The sequence below is a fragment of the Palaemon carinicauda genome, chromosome 13, assembly GCF_036898095.1.
Source record: "Palaemon carinicauda isolate YSFRI2023 chromosome 13, ASM3689809v2, whole genome shotgun sequence".
NCBI lineage: Eukaryota > Metazoa > Arthropoda > Malacostraca > Decapoda > Palaemonidae > Palaemon > Palaemon carinicauda.
The window spans coordinates 140,187,759-140,206,887 of record NC_090737.1 but is presented as its reverse complement, the minus strand read 5'-3'; the positions used below and the strand labels follow the sequence as shown (position 1 = coordinate 140,206,887).

At 44.9% G+C, this 19,129-nt stretch overlaps 1 pseudogene; it reads right to left on the bottom strand.

The window, feature by feature from the left end:
• Positions 1 to 11,902: 11,902 nt before the first annotated feature.
• On the bottom strand, positions 11,903 to 19,039 carry LOC137652536 (uncharacterized; annotated as a pseudogene).
• Positions 19,040 to 19,129: the final 90 nt, after the last annotated feature.

Here is a 19,129-nt window from a genome sequence, read left to right as displayed (position 1 = left end):
GTCAAAATCCCTTTTACACACATAGATACATTCACTTACTATATCCAAGTTTTACTTTCATCAAACTTTAGGAAAACTATGCATCACATACACAGTCGAATGTAATTTCAGATGCTGTAAGCAATCTATGCATTGGATAAAAATCAACAAGTTCCTCTGTGATGAGGCAGTCATGAATATCAGGCTACTCTAGAAAGACAAATGACAAAAAGCATAGACACTAAGTACTCTTCAGCCACTTGGAATGGTTTGAGGGTAGAGGATGCCTTTGATGCCCGATGAACATTTCTCCAAAGACAGAAAACATAGCGGTTGTATGGGATAATTTCTACCCAGGATGTCAGACAGGAGAAATAGCCAAAGATTAAATCTACAGGTCACAGCGGGAAGCTCTCAAGTGTGCTTTTGCATGACTAAAAATGCAGTGAGGATTTATGTGAATACGCATTGTGGCACTGAATCCAAAGCTACGAGAGAATACTTCAGAAACCTCTAAGAAATATAATTAAATAAGCAAAATCTTGGCAAAATGGAAGATTCAGGGAGGCAGCACAGAAATGTAGCTATCCCACACAAAAAGGGGAGCAAGGACAGTTGAACGAGGCAAGCATCAAGGGGGATGAGGAATCGGCTATGCCACAGTTAAGATTTCCGTTGGATTTGTGTTTGTAAGTTGAAGACCCTCTACTACAGTATCAAGGATTCCTTCTATTAGTGTTGGAAAAAGAAAGTCGAAAGCTTCAGACTTTCATAACCCCTTGGGGAGGTTTCGATATTGTAACACTAAAACCCAAATGAATTTCAGTTTTGTCAAAGGGAGGAGAACTCTCTGGGTTATTGTGCTTGATGCAATAAATATCTGCCTTCAAAGGATAAGCCGCTTACTATAAAGAAGTACCCGATGCCTGATCAGACATTTTGGGCTGGTCAATCAGTTGGCTCCCCATTGCAATAATTCTTGTCATGACACCAATGGTATTCCTTTTTGCGTAGCTCAACAATTCGGTGTTTTTCCCTGTGTTATCTCGCAATTCATGGATTATTTTCAACATTATAATGCTTTCTCCAATTTCTTCTGCCTCTGATAAGTTGAGTATTATCTCTTTTATGTATAAATGTAAGCTCTTGGTGAATTTAAAATAATTTGAGTGATATCTTCGTTACAAGAGCTGTTGCCTACCGGAGGCGTCCTGGACGCTGTCGCTCGCCATGCATGAGTCATTTAGTTAGCCAGAGCGACGTTCCCGGCTGTTTCGCTTTAATAATTTTAGCTATTCAGCTTTACATAGGTTTTCTTTATATGATGCTTCAGTATTTCGTTTTGGCGAATGATTTGCCGATTCTGGCCTACGCTAGACCTTGTAGCCTAGTCGTTTGGCCCTAGTACTTTCCTGCATGATATTCAGATTTCCGAGTGTTTTAAAATATTATTGAAGCTTTAGGCAGTTTTATACATTTAAGATTGTGTTGATTTTCTTCCAAGATAGTATACGAGTGAGTTTCGGTGATTTAGGTAATCGATTCTATTCGCGCTAGGCTAGTTGTCTATGGGGCCCTAGTATACTTTCTCACACTCCCCGGTTGCTTCTTCTCCTCGGAGAATGTGTGCAATCCCTTTCCCTCTGGTTAAGCCTTGGGCTTAACCCTAATGGTTTATCTGAATTGACTTTAGATACACTATATTAGGGTGTCTCTGTTCTTTCCTGTTTCCAGTAAGTCTAGCTTCAGGAAGGGGGCAGGACATCAGAGTTCTTAGTCTGAGTCTGTTTCTGTCTAGCTTTGTGGTTGAGATTCCCTTGCTAGGCTGACAGCAGACATAGGAGGCTTAGCCTCCTTAGTTCACTTTCGAAGGTTTCTGTACGAGATGATTCCTTCTTTTTGTGATCTAGCAGACTAGTCCAGTGTTGTTGTTTTCGGTGAGGAGGATGAGATCCTCCTTTTCTGTGAATAACAACGCCTTCCTTGATTTGGTTCCGAGGGAGTTGGCAAGTACTGCCGGCCTCCCTCCTTGGATCTCACCTAGGCTAAGATGAGTTTTCTTGGCTGCAGGTGATTCATTAATAGAGCAAGGTTGGCAGGACCCTCATTCCTTAGTGATGGCCTAGCCATTGCATCCCTGTCCGTCATTCTACATCTGTACCTAGCATAGGTTAGGATGTGGAGTTGACTCAGTCCCTTGCCGGCCGGCAAGGGTCTTCTGCTTTGAGTGCTCCCCGGACCTCCCTTGGTCTCTCATCCATGTTTGTCTGTAGAGCCAGATGGCATTGGTCAGGAAGCCTGAAGTTATATTCTCCCCTTCCTTATGTGCACTCTTTCGGGTTGTCGGGCTATGAGGCAGTACAGTCTCTTATCCCAGCATCCATTCTGTTTTTTCTTCTAGTGTTTGTACCCTAGCCTGACTGCCGGCCTAAGTGGCCGGCAGCCGGGCAGTTGGAAGTTCTCTGGTTCTTTTGCTGCCGGCCGGCATTGGTTGTATACCTTTGCCGGCTGGCTATAATATCACACCATAGTTCTGCCGGCAGCCAGGTGCTATCGTTTTTCGATTGCCGGCCAGCAATAGAAACACACCAAGGTTCTGCCGGCCGGCAATCACTGCCGGCCGGCACACGCTTTTGAACCAGCGTTCTTCCGCCTTTTAGTCTAAAAGTAGTATACTTTGGAACTAGTTAAGGTGTGTCATTACCTTATATACTGTAGCCAGTATTTTTCAGTATAGTATATACTGCAGAGAGAAAACTATAGTTAAGTATATGTTAAAACACTAAGTTTTGTACAGCCCTTTGGTGTAACCATACAGATAAAGAAAGTGAGTTCTTTCTTTTCTACTATCCAGTATTTTAAAATTACTTATTTTGGTGTTAGCTACACCTGTTTTCCTCTGGAAATTATTTATTGGTCACTCTAGAATAGAATAACCATACAATTTTATTATCTGGAAGGTTGCAGCAATTGACTGGGCAGGAAATACAAGTGTGTGACTTTCCTTTCTAGATTAGTTACTCTAAGCTATGTATATCCAGTGATATGTAGTTCACTTGATACTCATGGAATTTTCTTCTCTTTACAGGAGGACCATCCGAAGTGTGGAAGCGTTTTCTGCAACGTCCGCAGCAAGAACTTCTGTGGACATGACTTGTGTAGGAGGCACGCAGCATGCGCAGTCTCCAAAGGTGATCTCCGGTATTAGGACCCGCAGGTATGTACCGTATGCACAAACCTGATTACTGAGGCATTTGATTCCCCTAAGACGGCGGAGTCAAGGGACGCAGCAAGGGAGAAGCTTCGTACCTGGGTAAGGGGCTTTCAGAAGAACACTTCTGGCCCTTATCTTCCAAGTGAGAAGATGAGGGCTTACCTTTTCCCCAAGGCGTCAGCAGAGGCAGTGATTCCCCAGCCTCAAGCGGAGATATCGTTAGTTCAGATCCCGGTGGATGCTGAAGTCGCGGACGCCCTGCAGGACATCCAATTGGATGATAGGATGTCGGAGGTGTCCGAGTGTTTGGAAAAAGACCTTCTGGCAGAAGACCAGGAAAAGGAGCAGGCTCCAGATAATGAGGAGGAAGAATTCGACGAGGTGTCGGCTACCCCGGTTCAGGCCCCTGAACCTATTCCCTCAACATTGTCCTCTCTCCCAGAGGAGCTAGGAAAGACCCTTTCCTCCATCGTTGGGATGATCCAACAGATGCAGAAGGAAAATAATGAGAACGCTGCTGCAATGAAGTTGGAGATGCAGAGACTTGCAGCATCACGTGGGCCCCAGAAGAAGCTCAGCGTGAAAGACCTTCCCTTATGCTCAGATGCCAACCCTTGGAGGTATGCCGAGCACATGCCTATGACGACGGGAAAGATCGTCATTTCGGAGAAGTTGGGCTCAGTCCCCCTTGAGGAGGTGGAATTTTGGCCCAGCAAGGAGTCGTATCCGGACTGTTATGTCCGTCTAAGGAAGGAACCAGCCTCAAAGGAAGAAATGGAGCCGAAGGAGGTCATAGATTTTGACCATGCTAAGGCTCAAGCTTTGTTGTCAAGCTCGATGAAAGAGAGGGGCTTCACAAACTCAAAGGTACCTGCTTTGAGTAAGAAGCACCCTTCCTTTGTGTCCTCTCCTTCTAGAGCCTTCCCCTTTATGCAGAAAGGGTTTACGGCCGTGCTGAAAGCGATCGAGGCAGGTAAGCCATGCCCCTCTTTGGAGGAGTGTAAACCTCTATCTTTGGCCTTACCCATGGACCACAAAGACTGGAAGGACGTCCATCTTACCTTCTCAGTCAGGAAGTTGAAGGCCGATATTGCCGGACGTCAGTTCGGTGAGAACCTCCCGAAGCTGTCTGACTTTCTTTTGCGCAGGGAACTTGAGACAAAAGAAAGACTTGCTGCCTCAATGTCTCTGCAAACGACTCTGGAGACAATGGCAAGTGACCCCAAGGTCCAAGGAATGTTTATGGTACAGTAGTGGCTAAGACACACCTAGCCACAGTGACGAAGGACCTTTATAGCTTCGTCAAAGCTAGGAGGGGATGTAGGGAGTTCGTGTTCGCCTCGGCTGCGGTGAGGCACGAGCCAAGGAAACTAATCTCCTCCAGCATTTGGGGCAAAGACCTCTTCCCTAGTGAAGCGGTCAAGGAGGTTGTGGATAAGGCCGCCACGGAGAATAGAAACCTTCTCCAGAAGTGGGGCCTATCCCTCAAGAGAAAGTCTTCCCTGGATGATGGTCCCCAACCAAAGAGGAAGACTAAGAAGACTAGGCTACCCTCTCGGCCAGCCAAGCCATTCAGACAGCAGCAGCAACAACTTCCTATGCCTACAGCGCCCCAGATGGTGGCACAAACCCCGGCCACGTACCAGTGGGTACCCCAAGCCGTGACTACGCAGTCTCCGGCATTTAACCCAGCGTTCGAAGGGCAGTCAACTACCTTTCGAGCAAAGCCTAGAGGAGCAGCCAGAGGTTCGTCTAGACGCCCCTCAAGGGGGAGGGGATTCAGGGGTGGTCGCGGTCAAGGAGGCAAGACCTCAGGGCAACAGCAGCCAAAGTGAAATGATACCGGTAGGAGGGAGACTTCAGATTTTTCAGGATCGTTGGACCTTCGATCCCTGGGCCCACAGCCTACTCAAGAATGGACTGGGTTAGAGCTGGCACAGCACTCCACCCCCGTGCCCACGATTTTTCCAACACTCCATCCCCGTTCTGGAGGAGTACATTCAAGAACTCTTGGAGAAAAGAGTAATCCAAAGGGTAAAGTCCATCAAATTCCAAGGGAGGCTGTTTTGTGTTCCCAAGAAGGACTCAGAAAAACTCAGAGTCATTCTGGACTTGTCGCCACTCAACAAGTTCATAGTGAACTGCAAGTTCAAGATGCTAACACGGCAACACATAAGGACCTTAGATTTGTCAGACGCCTATTGGCATGTTCCAATCAATCGCCAACTCTCCCCCTACCTAGGGTTCAAGCTACATCGAAGACTCTACGCCTTCAGAGCCATGCCATTCGGGCTAAACATAGCCCCAAGGATCTTCACGAAGCTTGCAAGCGCAGCTCTCAAACAATTACGCCTAAAGGGAATCCAGGTGGTAGCCTACCTGGACGACTGGCTGGTGTGGGCAGCATCCAAGACAGAATGTTTGCAAGCTTCCCTACAGGTGATCCAGTTCCTAGAGCATCTAGGCTTCAAGATCAACAGAAAAAAGTCTCGGCTTTCTCCATCTCAAAAGTTCCAGTGGCTGGGAATCCACTGGGACCTAGTGTCACACCAACTCTCCATCCCGGCAAAGAAGAGGAAGGAGATAGCTGGTTCTGTCAAGAGACTTCTAGATTCCGAAAGAATATCAAGACGCAAACAGGAGAGAGTGCTGGGTTCTCTCCAGTTTGCCTCGGTAACAGACCCTGTGCTAAGAGCACAGCTAAAGGCTGCAACCGGAGTTTGGAGAAGTTATGCATCAAACGCGCGAAGAGATCTGATAAGACCAGTACCGCTTCGTCTACGTACGCTTCTCAGGCCTTGGTCCCGAGTCAGGCAACTAAAGAAGTCGGTGCTTCTCCAGCCACCTCCCCTCTCGCTGACTATTCATACAGACGCCTCGAAGGAGGGGTGGGGAGGTCATTCTCATCGGAAGAAGGCCCTTACCTTGAAGAAAGTCTCCCCTCGCCGCTCGATCCACATAAGGTTGGTACTGGACAGCGAGGTGATTGTGAAATGCTTGAATCGACAAGGATCGAGGTCACCACCACTCAACCAGGTGATGTTGGCCATCTTTCGACTGGCGGAAAAGAGGAAGTGGTACTTGTCGGCAGTTCACCTTCAAGGAGTCCGCAACGTGACAGCGGATGCTCTATCCAGGTTCACACCGATAGAGTCGGAATGGTCCCTAGATGCAGGATCATTCTCCTTCATCTTGAGTCAAGTCCCAGAACTGCAGATAGACCTCTTTGCGACGAAAGACAACAAGAAGTTACCCCTTTACGTGTCCCCGTACGAGGACCCCTTGGCGGAAGCAGTGGACGCGATGTCCCTCGAGTGGAACAGATGGTCCAGGATTTACCTGTTCCCTCCTCACAACCTTCTATTGAGGGTCCTCAACAAACTGAGATCTTTCAAGGGAGTAGCGGCAATAGTGGCTCACAAGTGGCCGAACAGCGTGTGGTTCCCTCAGGCATTGGAACTACGGCTGAAGTGTCTACCGTTACCAGATCCAGTTTTGACCCAGCGAGTTCAGAAGTTGACTGTCTGCGCTTCATCACAGAAAACCGGGAACCTGCAGCTCATGATTTTCTCTCCCTAGTGGTGGGAAAACTTTTCGGGATTTCGAAAGACAGTATAGACTTCCTAGAGGAATTTAAGTGCAAATCCACTAGAAGGCAATATGAGTCATCAGGGAGAAAATGGGTGGCCTTTGTCAAGGCGAAGAATCCACAAAAGATCTCGACGGACTTCTGCTTATCTTTCTTCATCCACCTCCATGGTCAAGGGTTATCAGACAACACAATATCAACGTGTAAATCTGCTTTGACAAGACCCATTTTATATGCCTTCCAGGTCGACCTCTCTAACGATATTTTTAATAAAAATCCGAAAGCCTGTGCTAGACTCAGACCATCAGCACCTCCAAAGCCTATTTCATGGTCTTTAGATAAAGTTCTTCATTTCGCTTCGCTGTTGAACAACGAGGAGTGTGCTTTAAAGGATTTGACCCAAAAAGTTATTTTCCTATTTGCACTCGCGTCGGAGGCCAGGGTTAGTGAAATTGTAGCCCTCTCGAGAGAGGAGGGTCGTGTTCAGTTCTTGGATGGGGGAGAACTGAACCTGTTTCCGGATCCTACGTTTCTCGCCAAGAACGAGTTACCCACCAACAGGTGGGGTCCCTGGAGAATCTGCCCTCTGAAAGAAGATGCATCTCTATGTCCAGTGGAATGCCTAAAGGTCTATCTTCATAGAACTTCAGACTTCAGGGGTGGTCAACTATTCAGGGGAGAAACATCAGGCTCAAATTTATCACTGAAACAACTTAGGGCGAAAATCACCTATTTTATTCGCAGAGCGGATCCAGACAGTACGCCCGCAGGTCACGATCTGAGGAAAGTTGCCTCATCCTCAAATTTCTTTAATTGTATGGATTTTGAACATCTTCGTTCATACACTGGCTGGAAGTCTTCCAGAGTGTTCTTTTGTCACTATGCGAAGCAAGTGGAGCAACTAAAGAGGTCTGTGGTAGCAGTGGGTAGTGTCGTTAACCCTGCTGTTTAACTCTGCGAGGAACAGTGGATTTAATTGGGACGATTAATTCCGGGGTGAGTGTGTAGTTACGAACTGTTCTACAAACTAAGTGTTAGGGCACTGGGTTGCCAATATTGACTGTTCCACTTTCAAAGGTGAACCTAGCATAAGTGCAGACATGTGTGCCGAGCGTTTCCAACGCTAATGTAACTGATTAGTAATACAGACTTTTATGATTTTGATACCTCGGTATGTTAAAAGTGGCGCTAATGTTTTTCTTTCAGATAAACAAGTTTCTGTTTACTATCATGCTTATGCTTATTTGTTGGTTATCCTTCTTTTATATATATATAATGGTTGTTTAACCTGTTTTATTTATTGTTTGTCAATAAACTAGTTCTTGTGAACCTTGCGTCTCCTTCACCTGTGTCAATTTATTTGATATAATTTTGCATTACGTTCTATGTATATTTATCTGGGATAATTCTAATAGGTTGTTCCTTTATGCAAGCTTTCTTTGCATTGGTTTATGCTTTCCCTTGGCGGGAGGACTCCATGCCCTAAGGGGACGGTGGCGGATATGCAAGTTTTCCGCCTACTCGGATATAAACCTTTGTCCAATCCAGTATTGAACGGAGAACTGGTCGATATTTCATATTGACTCAGTGGTTCTTTACAAACTATGCTTTACATGATATAGGGTGAGACCACTATATTGGCTTGTCTGTTATTCATACATAGGTATATGTACTCTTCGAGACTTTTCCAGAGTCTAGTAGGACTCTTCCCTGTAGGGGGCAGGAAGCACTAACATGGTCTATGGTTAGTTGAAAAGATGTATGACGGTAACATCTTAGGTCTCTAGGTCTAGTTGGCCGGGAAATACCTTCGGGGAGTACGGCACGTTTTGAGAATCCACAGATACAGTAATGCTCTGGTATACTTCCATCAGGACGACATGGCTTGAGCCCAAAAAACGGATTTTGAGCGAAGCGAAAAATCTATTTTTGGGTGAGATGGCCATGTCGTCCTGATGGACCCACCCTTCCCTTTCTTTTAAAGGGCTGTAGGCCCCTCCCTACATACAGTATCTGTAGCACCTCGTGTATCGCTACAAGGAATACAGATGGCGCCGTGAGCGGCGCAATGCACGCTTACGAAACGGGAGAGGAGAGATACCTCGCGAGCGGCTTTCCTTTCTTTCTCGTTTTCTTTTTCTTGCCAATTGACCCCTTCGAAGTGTTAACTCTGTTCGGGGTGCAGATTGCTATGTAGCGTGTCAAGAATACGTCCTCTGATATTTCGCGATATCCCTGGTTCTTTTATTAGGGATATTCGCTCCAGGAGTTAGAATTCTGGGTACCTTACGGTAAATTCTCTGGGAATATCGCCGTAGTTATATATACCCAAGGAAGCTACCCTTCAGGAACTTCCATCAGGACGACATGGCCATCTCACCCAAAAATAGGTTTTTCGCTTCGCTCAAAATCTGTTTTTTAATAGCTGCTCTAAACAGACTTCTGAAAATAAGAATAATGTCTTATAAACTGATATGGAATGTCTCCTTAAATTCTATACCTCCCTGCATTTATACAGATATAGGAACCAGTTCCCAAGGAGGATCTAGAGTCCAAGTTAGATTCTCCAGACAGCGACGACTTGACGAAGCTCTTAGAAGCCAGTCGTCCAAATAGAGGGAGGCTCTGATGTCTGCTAAATGCAGGAATTTGGCAATATTCCTCATCAGTTTCGTAAAAACAAGAGGTGCCGTGCTTAGGCCAAAGCACAGGGCTTGAAACTGGTATACAACTTTCCCGAAAACGAACCTTAGGAAAGGTTGGGAATCTGGGTGGATGGGGACGTGAAAGTATGCGTCCTTTAGGTCTAACGAGACCATCCAGTCTTCCTTCCTGACCGATGCTAGAACAGACTTTGTCGTCTCCATGGTGAACGTCTGCTTTATGACAAAGACATTCAGAGCACTGACGTCTAGCACCGGCCTCCACCCTCCTGTCTTCTTCGCCACTAAGAAGAGACGGTTGTAGAAGCCCGGGGATTGATGGTCCCGGACTTTGACTACCGCTCCCTTTTGTAGTAAGAGAGACACCTCCTGCTGCAAAGCTAGTCTCTTGTCCTCTTCTCTGTACCTGGGAGAGAGGTCGATGGGAGTTGTTGCTAGAGGGGGCTTGCGCAAGAATGGAATCTTGTACCCCTCCCTGAGTAACTTCACAGACTGAGCATCTGCGCCCCTGTTCTCCCAGGCTTGCCAGTAGTTCTTGAGCCTGGCTCCCACTGCTGTCTGAAGAAGGAGGCAGTCAGACTCTGCCTCTGAAGGACTTGGACTTGGAACCCTTCTTCTTGCTCCCACGTTGACCTTCGGCACGAGCACCTCCTCTGCTGGAGGCTCTGCCACGAAAGGGCGGAATGAACCTTGACGCTGGAGTGTCCATCCTGGGTCTAGGCACGGAGGGAGGTGTGACTTTGCGTGCGGAAGACGCAACCAGATCATGAGTATCTTTCTGGATCAGGGAGGCAGCAATCTCCTTGATCAACTCTTCAGGGAAGAGACACTTCGAGAGCGGAGCAAACATGAGCTCCGACTTTTGACATGGGGTGACTCCAGCTGACAAGAAGGAGCAAAGGTGATCCCGCTTCTTGAGGACCCCGGACACGAAAGAAGCCGCAAGCTCACTAGAACCATCCCGGATGGCTGTGTCCATGCAGGACATAATGAGCATGGAATTTCCTTGTCAGAAGGGGAGGTCTTCCTGCTCAACGCTCCCAAACACCAGTCCAAGAAGTTAAAGACTTCGAAAGCTCGAAAGACTCCTTTCATAAGATGGTCCATATCCGAAGGAGTCCAACAAATCTTGGAGCGTCTCATGGCCAGCCTGCGGGGAGAGTCTACCAGACTTGAGAAGTCGCCCTGGGCAGAGGCAGGAACTCCCAAGCCGAGAGCCTCTCCCGTGGCATACCAGACGCTAGATCTGGAAGCAAGCTTGGCCGGGGGAAACAAGAAGGCTGTCTTCCCAAGCTGCTTCTTGGACTGCAACCAATCCCCTAGTACTCTTAAAGCTCTCTTGGACGAGCGAGCGAGTACGAGCTTCGTAAAGGCAGGTGCGGCAGACTGCATGCCTAAAGCGAACTCAGAGGGAGGCGAGCGTGGTGCTGCAGACACAAACTGATCCGGATATAATTCCTTGAACAGCGCAAGCACTTTCCTAAAGTCTAAGGAGGGAGGTGAAGTCTTGGGTTCGTCGATGTCCGAGGGTTGGTCGTCAAGATGTGCAGCTTCGTCATCATCAGAGAGTCCATCGTCTGAATGTTGAGGAGGAAGCGGCAAAGGAGTAGGCAAACGCTGGGCGGCTGAGTCCGGCAGCACGGGTGCATGCGTGGCTGCACTGGACCCAACATCGTGGAAACGTTGGTCAGTCTGAGAACTGGCAACCACTAAAGATGTGTGGGGACACAAAGCGTCTACTCCTGACTGCGGTTGAGTAGCGGGAACCACAGAGGGTTGCGGAGGTTGACACACAGCGTCTTAACACGGCAACAGAGCTCCACCCTCCTGTTGTTGTGGTAGCACGCGAACATCCACGGAGGGTTCCGTGCGTCGGTGAACGTCAACATGCGTCTGGCAGGGTCGACTGCGCATGGGTGGAGGTGCACTCATAGCTGCGGTGCGGGAGCAGGCAGCCTCAGCGTCAGCTGGGCGCACAACCGTGGTAGGTAGTAGGCTAACGGGTGCAGCGTCAACCTTCTCCGCACGATACTCCTGCATGAACGAAGCTAACTGAGTCTGCATAGACTGAAGCCAAGACCACTTAGGATCTACAGCAGCAGGTGCGGCAACAGACGGTGTTACTGCCTGTTGCGGTACCGCTTTGCCTCTCTTAGGAGGTGTGCAGTCGTCGGAAGACTGCGGCGAGTCCGAACTGACCCAGTGGCTACACCTGGGCCGTTGGACTGGCACGGAAGGGACCTTGCGTTTAAGAGGGCGTGAGACCTCGGTCCAGCGTTTCTTGCGTGAAACCTCTTCCGCAGACGAGGAATGAACGGGCTCACTCGTCTTCTTGTGGGTGGGACGATCTGGGAAAGATACATCCAAAACCACGGAGGGAACGTCTGTCCGCTGATTAAAGCCTGTCGAACCCTTTGGTCGTACGACATTGCTTCTCCCCTGGGCTTGGGAGCTTGCAAGAGGTCCCGGACTGGGAGGACGACAGGCACGAACAGACGCACCCTCATGCGTAACACTAACACTTTTCACTGCACTAACCACTTCACTTCCCACTGCACTTTTACCTTTCAACTCTCTGACGTCAGCCATGAGTAGGTTGCGGTCACTCGCCAACGACTCGACTCTCTCACCCAGAGCCTCAATGGCACGCATCATATCCGCCATCGAAGGTTGTTGAGTGCTAGCAGGGGGATCAGGAGCAACCACTACAGGGGAAGGAATAGGTTGTGGGGCATGGGGAGAGGAAAAATCAACTGAGCGAGACGAACTCCTCCTGACTCTATCTCTCTCTAGCCTACGTGAATATTTGAGGAATTCTTGAAAATCGAATTCCGAAAGCCCAGCGCATTCCTCACATCGATCTTCCAATTGACAGGATTTACCCCGACAACTGGAACAAATGGTGTGAGGATCGATAGAGGCCTTTGGAAGACGCCTTGAACAGTCCCTAGCGCTACACTTCCTGTACTTGGGGACTTGAGAAGGGTCAGACATCTTGAATTAGTCAAAAGGGGGGATTCAAAATCTATCTAAGTCGTCAACAAATAATCCAAAATTCAATAAAAGAATGCAAGGAAGTATTGAAGATAACCTCTGCACAGCGAAAGCTAATAACCAGAAATGAATACTTCACCAAATAACGTGAAAATCAATCCAGAAAGCAACAGCGTAATTAGTAGGTCTTGCCGGTGGCACGACAGAGAGAAAATTGGTTCCGTGTTGACATGGAGTACTTGAGTACCTGCGCAACAGATGGCGCTGTTGATGTACACCCCCACCTGTATAGAGATCGCTGGCGTATTTTGTCCTTAGGTTTTTCTGTCGGGCAGCATAGCTGACAGCTATATGATCACCGGCTAAGTTTAATATTGAAAATTTTTTTTTTCATATTTTTGATAATTTTTTGAGAAAATTCAGGCATTTTCCAAGAGAATGAGACCAACCTGACCCCTCTATGACAAAAATTAAGGCTGTTAGAGCAATTCAAAAAAAAATATACTGCAAAATGTGCTGGGAAAAAAATAACCCCCTGGGGGTTAAGGGTTGGAAATTTCCAAATAGCCTGGGGGTAAAAGGGTTAAAATAGCATAGCATTCAGCTGTAAAACTGGATGCTTGGTTAGGTAATCTAATACTGCGATTAAACTTTGGAAAACATATCCCAAATCCAACGCCAGCGCTGGACTTGGATCCATCCGTAAAAACGAAAACAGAGTCCTTATGGCATTCTATGTGCTCCAAGAAAGTAACTCTCATTATCTCCTTGGATGTTTCTTGTTTTGAATCTAATATACATTTACAGAAGTCTACAGAGGGTAGATTCCATGGAGGTACTTCAGAGTACTCTACAGGTTAAATTTTACCCTTGGGGATTTCATAGTCCTCCAAGGTTCTTAAAGCTCTATACCCTAACGGTTTAGGGTATCTAGGATGATTATCATAAAAACTAGTACATTTTAAATTAATAACCGTTTCATATGTGAGTGACTTTGTCAGCTTCTGAAGTCTAAACCAGTATCGAACGAGCGATGACAGGCGGTGAAGCTCTAAAGGCATTTCACAAGCATCTACTAACAGACTAGATATGGGAGATGACTTAAAAGCTCCACTGGCTAGTCTTATTCCAGCATTGTGTACAGAGTCTAATAATGCCAATGTTGTTTTTGTTGCTCGGAATATATTTCACATCCATATGCAACTTTTGATGCAATTAATACTTTGTAAAGCATTAGAAGGTGCTTTCAATCAGCACCCCAAAAGGTATGGGATAAAATTCTAATCAAATTAAGAGACTGAATACATTTAACTTTCAAATCTTTAATATGAGGAACCCATGTTAACTTACTGTCAAATAATAACCCTAAAAACAAGGTCTCATCTTTGCAAGAAATTCTTTTCCTATATATGTATAAGTCAGGGTCCGGATGAATACCTCTTATACAGCAGAAATGCATCGTCACAGTTTTCGAAGCTGAAAACTTGAATCCTCATTTGGCAGCCCATTCTGTTACCCTATTAATAGTTAGCTGAATCTTTCTTTCGGCAACAGCCATTCGTGATGCTGCAAATGAGATCGAGAGGTCATCGACAAATAGGGTGTGCATGACATCATGAGGAATTATGTGACTAATACCATTTATGGATAAGGCAAATAATGTTGCACCAAGGACACTGCCTTGTGGAACGCCTTCTTCTTGATTATGAATTGATGAGAATGTATTTCCTACTCTTAACTTTAAGAGTAGGAACGTAGAGAGTAGAGGTCCCGTTTTTTGTTTTGTTTCATTTGTTGATGTCGGCTACCCCCCAAAATTGGGGGAAGTGCCTTGGTATATGTATGTATGTATGTAACTTTAAATTGACGGTTACTCAGGAACGATCTAACAAACATTGGCAGTTCCCCTCTCAAGCCAATTTCATGAATAGTTTGAAGAATACCATGTCTCCAGGTGGTATCGTATGCCTTCTCCAAGTCGAAGAAAATAGATATGTGATGCTTTTGGCTGGCAAAAGCTTCACAAATTGATGCCTCTAATCTTGCTAAGACATCAATGCAGGATCGCATTCGTCGGAAGCCACACTGTGAGGGGTTAATAAGTCCTTTCTGTTCTAAAACCCACACCAGTCGTACGTTCACCATCTTTTCCATCAATTTACATATGCAAGATGTTAATGCAATCGGCCGATAGTTGGTCATAATTTTTCTATCTTTTCCATGTTTTAAAAAGGCTAAAATTATACAAATGCTCCAAATATTAGGGAATAGACTCTCTTCAAATTCTATTGATGATACTGAGTACAAAAAATTTAGTTTCTATGGGTAAAAGTTTAATCATTGAAAAGGGGATATTATCAATTCCAGGAGCCGAATCATTACACGTAGACAGGGCTGACAAAAGCTCTTTCTTGCTAAAAGGCAAATTATATGATTCCATCCTTATAGCTCCAAAGTCGAGAGGGCGATTCTCTTCTTGTATACGGTGTTGGTGATACATAGATGTAGGATTTTTTGAGGAGATTTTTAAAAAATGATCTGCAAATGCTTCACTTACATTCTCTGGATTTTGTAATATTTGACCGTTACATTCAATTACAGGTGATGGCAAAGGTATATGTTTCCCGCTAATCTTTCTTATTTTTGTCCAGACCTTCATTAGGTTAGTCTTCCAATTGATTTTGGATATAAAGTTTATCCAAGACTGGCGCTTAGCCTGTTTGATTTGGTATCTAAACTTGGCTCTTGCTTTTTTATAACAAATTAAGTAATAATCACAAGGATGATGCCGCTATCGAGTAAATGCAGCTCTCATAGCTTTACGAGTTATTTGACATTGAATATTCCACCAAGGGACCGGTTTTCGTGTAAACTGACCTGTAGTTCAAGGAATTGACTTATTACTAGCATCTATAGCTCTGGGTGATAGGAGGATAGATGTGAGCGAGGCAAGAGAGCGTGCTAGAAATAGGAATGAATGGCGAGCGATTGAGACGCAGTTCCGGTAGGCCCTGCTGCTGCCTCCGATGACCTCGGAGGTAGCAGCAGTAGGGGATTCAGCATTATGAAGCTTCATCTGTGGTGGAAAAAGTGGGAGGGTGGGCTGTGACACCCTAGCAGTACCAGCTGAACTCGGTTGAGTCCCTTGTTAGGCTGGGAGGAACGTAGAGAGTAGAGGTCCCCTTTTTGTTTTTGTTTCATTTGTTGATGTGGGCTACCCCCCAAAATTGGGGGAAGTGCCTTGGTATATGTATGTATGTATAATGATTTTATTCAAAAATTCAAGGGCTTCCTCTACAGTGGGAAAATTATCAGCATCAATTTCTACCAATGTAAGCACAGTCAACAATGCCCAATTAGCTTTATCAATTACCCATCTTGAAGATCTTGGTGCAGCTATTTCATCAACTAATTTAATAACGATTGGAAAATGGTCACTTCTAATACCTTCATCCATTACTTCACATGAAAAATCTAAAAAGCACTCAGGAGTGCATAATGAGATATCTATAGATGAAAGAGTTCCATTTTGTACATGAAAATGTGTTGGTGCTCCAGTATTCAAAACAGCAAGCTCTTTCTCTTCAATGAAAGAAAAAATTTGATTGCCTCGGGAGTTGGAAATAATATCCCCCCACATAGGATGTCTCCCGTTAAAGTCTCCCAAGAGTAAAAATGGCTTAGGAAGCTGATCTATCAAGTTATCAAGTTCTTGCTTCAGGTTTTGATTACCTCGATCGGGTGGCAGATATATGGAACATATGGTGTATGCTCTTTTAAATGCATTTGTACGGCTACTGCTTGAAGATCTGTTTGTAAAGTAATCTTGTTGTGGATGACATCTCGTTGCACCAGTAATGCACACCCACCATGTCTACCTTCATGTTCCTGGACTTCGGTATGATAAAATAAATATTCTCTGGGACTTACTTTATTTTGGCCTAGCATTGTTTCTTGCAAGGATAATAGGATTGGGAAATTTTCCTTAATTAGTATTTTCAAAGATTCATATTTAGCTCTGAGGCCTTGGCAATTCCATTAAAGTATCGTGAGTTTGCTATCCATAAGTGCAATTTATAATTTATTTTTATTTAAACATTTTATCTTAGGGGCATTTCTTAAGGGGAAAGTTTTTAATGCTGATTCTTTATCAATATTTTCTGGCGGTCTCCCCTCTGGGGTTCTCTCTCTCTTCTTATTTTCTTTAAGATGATCGACAGTTTCAGTTAATGGACTGTCTTCTTCCATGTTGGTATTGTCTAATGACGTGTTTATGTCAATATTTACAACACTTTTAGCTGGACTTATAATCTTTTCAAATGATGCAGGTTGTTTTAGACTATCTTTATTCTGTTCTTCAAGCCGTTCTTCTGAGCTTTCTTTAGATCCAGAAGGTTTCTGAGTATCTTTACGTTCTTCCAATACCTGTTTTGATTTACCTACACTTTTCTGACTCAGATTTACAATAGACCTTTCATGTTGTATGACCACCCTTAAATCTTGCTTTATTTTGGAACCTGGGATAATATTTTTGTCATTCTGCTTAGGCAAACTTTTCTTCAAAACCAATGAAAAAGGTTGCCCTGGTCTTATCTGTTTTTCAAGAGCTCTTTTACGAGCCTCTTTAAAAGTAACCCTTTCCATGGTTTGAATAGCCTGAATTTCTTTCTCAAAAATAAACTTCACACACCTTTTTGATGTTGCTGGGTGTGCTTCCCCACAGTGAATACAGCAGGGTCTTTCTATACAAGCTCCGTGACTAATTTTGCCACAGTTTGCACAGACACCGGGCTTAATATTTAATTTTTCTTTACATTTTTGGCTTAGGTGGCCATACATTTGGCAATGGTAGCAGGGATGTAGGGTTTCACCTTCAAAGATAGCCATCCAGCATTAATAGCATTGGGTAGTCTACACTGGTCAAAAGTTAAAACCAAAGTAGCGAGAGGGACACGTTGTTCTCCAACTCTCTTTCTCATTCTTACAACTTTTACTACTCCTTGGTGTCTCAGTTCATTCTCAATTTCTTTTTCCTCTAGCTCTAACAATTCTGGCACATATATCACACCCCTACTCTGGTTAAAAATGGGGTGTGAAAAGCATTTGACATTATGACCATCCAATATTGAAAGAACTTTTAATCTTTCACTTTGTATTGGTGATAGTGTCTCTATCAGGAGACTTCCATTTCCTTGAGGAAGAATTTTTGGTTGCCCTCCACATTTATTTACTATTTCTCTGTTGGCTTTAAAAACATTTACATGTTCATGTCTTCCATTTTCAAATTCCAGTATAAAAAATTTATCGTAATTTACTACCTCATAGTGACCAGGTAATATTTCGGCTTTTCTGTATTTTTCTGTCCTGTCATCACTTCTTACTTTCTCTCTCTTCTTCTCTAATAAATTCTTATGATCATTTTTCACATGACACAAGTAAAGTTCTAAGGTTACAATATTAGAACCTGAGTTGGGGATGTCAATACCGAGGTCCAAGTTTGTCCTTTCCATGTCGTCATCAGAGGTGATGGGTTTTCTCGAAAGAGCAAGCTGGGTTATCCACCTCTTATCGGAGGATGTCAGTCCTCCTATCCCATGTGGCCCAGCACGAGAAGAGGCTTCAGCGGGGACCAGTCCTCTATTAGAGAGGGGCTGCCTCTCTTTAGGTGGGCGTACACTGATCAGTGGGGGTAGTTAGCCCCTCCCACCGTCGACTCCAATGCCTGGCGTCACCCGTTACCCGCAAATATGGGTGACTTAAAATTGGATCACTGGAGCCCGACTCTTAACATTCTCGCGTTTAGACTTCCTCTTATGCGCAAACCTCTCCCACTGGGATACAGGCCACTCTCTACACTCGGAAAAGGTGTTGTCCCGCGAACACTGAGTTCCCTGGCAAGCCAAGCATAAAGGGTGAGGATCCGTCTCTATGGACGACATGAAGGTACCGCAGCGGCGGCCCTCAATACTGTACCTGGACATATCCGCATAGCGGGACAATAACCAAACACACACCGATAGACACAAAAGTAAAAGGAAAAGTAATAAAGTCAAGGCAGTTTGTTTTAACGGGAACCAAAAGCAAAAGTGGTTACTCAACCGACAGGTGTAAGTGAGCGGGGTAGCCAGTCTACCACAACCATCTTCCGCTAACTGGCGGATGGGGTAATTATCCCTCACTAAAATTGTCTTGGCTGGTTTTCAGCGTTGTCGAAAGTAATAACCTATAAATAGCGAAAGGTTTGTATCTGTGTCGGAACAAAATTATTTTAACAAGTTATGAGCCTGATAGAAATTTTGTCACAACCAGGACCATCAGAGGGTTAAGTAATCCCATGGGATCTCTAGCTTGATTCGATAGCAGTACATCAAACTTCTGAAAATAAACCATCAATTACGTAGCATCTCTCTGTTATCTGTGCAAAGGATATTCTCAAAGATCGTCTTCTATAACTTGAAAACGAAGGAACAGTTCTTGTTTCGAAATTACCCCAAAACTCTTTACTTTTTATTCTTGACCCTCAGCATCTCTGTGAGTTCTGCTTCTTCTACCAGTTCTGGTGAATCTTCTTTAAGGCGCGTTCCATTCTTCTTTGTTTCATTTGCCTACAAAGAAAAATATGGTTTAAAATGTGTTATAAGAATGTTGCCACAGAAGAAAAGAGACATATACAGTTTAAGAAATCATGTT